We start from the raw sequence: 1,957 nt of genomic DNA on the forward strand, positions 1-1,957 counted from the left end.
AGGGCAGAGGAGGCTGGGCCTCAAAGTTGAGCCTTCTCTTGCTGCTGCTGCCCATCTTCTCTCAGGCTTCTGAGCTGGGAGGTGGCCCCTGACGGGCAAAACGCCTTCCCTTCCGAGCCTGGCTCTGTGCCGGAGATGGGCTATTGCTCGTTAGTGCTCTTCCTTAGGACTTGGGCACCTGCCGCTGGTTCCCTCGACTCTGCTGGGTACATCTGGGCTCCAGAGCTGGGGCAGGGACCCGGGCGTGTGGCAGTGCTGGGGCTGTGGCTGCAGACCCTGGCTTGGATCAGCTGGGTGCCCCAGATGTCATGGCTACCCGTGTCCTGAGACGCCTGGGCTGCTGGCAGGGAGAAGAGGTTCACCAGCTGTTGAAAGGCTGTGCAGCCCCGCCTGCGGCACTCATCCAGCTCGAGCAAAGGATCCAGAGAGCATGGGAGGTGTAGGATGAATTGACCGAAGCTCGGAACCTAGCAGGTCAAGGGCTGCCTGGGCTTTGCCAATGGGGCAGGTGCTCCGAGGGGGCAAGGCCACATCTTCGGGCAGCTTCATGCCTCCACTTGGCAGAGAGAGGAGCAGCCCTTGCCCCACCCCTGGTTCTGGAGACTCTGCTTTGAGGCCGAGTTCCCCATACACGGTAACACCCCAGGGGAATCGTAGCAGTGTGGAGCAGGCAACACTATTAGCTGTGTGACACTGGGCAAGCTACCTAACCTCTCTGTGCCTAATTTCTTTATCTGTATAGTGGAAATAATAATCCTAACTTTAACTTCATAGGGTTGCTGTGTGGGTCAAGCAAAGGAGACGATGCGCAGGAAGACGTTTGTGAACGGGTCTCAGGAGAACAAGGTCATTGGCAGCACGTGGAAACCATGCTGCCTGAAGCTGCCTTTTGTTGCAGCAACTCGGGCCTGGCAAAAGGCAGCCTAAGGGCGGGGAGGAAACGGGTGGCCAGGAAGAGAAGCCCGTGGATCCTCCCCTGAGCTTTGCGTGCTTGGTGGCCCCTCCCTCTCCCAAGGTCTGGATGGGGCAGCGAGAGGAGCTAAGTGACGGTGTAATGGCCGTATCTGTCAGCACTGGCCAAATGGTTTTTCCAAGAGTCAGCGAGCTAATGGCCCCGCAGCCTGGACAGAGTTCTCCTAAGTGGAGCACTTTATCTACCGGGGAACACAAGAGCCGCATGGCCCCCGGCCGCCGGCATTCAGAGAACAGCTGCTCCTTGGCAGCCCTGAATGAGCGCCCTGTCCCCGCTGGCTTGCCTCGCACCTGCTGCCACATGCCAGTCTGCAGGTGGCAGCTGAGGTGGCCGGTAGGGGGTGTGGGAACCCAACTGGGGGCGTCACCGGGGCTGGCCTTGAACCCAGAACCTCGTACCGCCCACTGGCTGTGGGGTCTTGGCCAGTCCCTTGTCCTCCCCAAGGCTCGGTTTCTTCATCTGTAAAATGGGGGCAACAAAGATCAGGCGGGATGAGGCACTGTGCCTGGCACTCGGGGGTTACTGCTGCAGAGGGGGTATATAAGCTCTTCCAGGCGATGACGATGATGAAGAACTTCAGCCTGATGAGGGAGAAGATCCCTGTGGTCTGAGGGGAAGCCCTTGTAGGTGGAAGGGGATGCAAGAGGGCGGTGAGCCTGGGGCACCAAGCGTGCTGTGCAGACAGGCCCCGAGTTCTCCCTGAGCACACCTTGGAAGGCTCGAACGCCCGCCTACAGAGGGCGAACTGCAACTTACGCGTTATGAAATGGGCTGTCTACAGAGAGCTGCACTATATCACAATTTCTTCGAGTACTGGAGGCATATTTTTTAAAAAGTCTTTTTGTTATAAACGAACGTTAGACTTACATGCAAGTAGCAAAAACAGTAGAGTTCCCAAGTACCTGTTGCCCATTTTACCCCAGACACACAGTTTACATAACCCTCGTGCAAGGACATTGACATTGGTAAAATATTAACTAAACC

The sequence above is a fragment of the Ursus americanus genome, chromosome 6 (assembly GCF_024610735.1).
Source record: "Ursus americanus isolate L20-20 chromosome 6, mUrsAme1.1.p, whole genome shotgun sequence".
NCBI lineage: Eukaryota > Metazoa > Chordata > Mammalia > Carnivora > Ursidae > Ursus > Ursus americanus.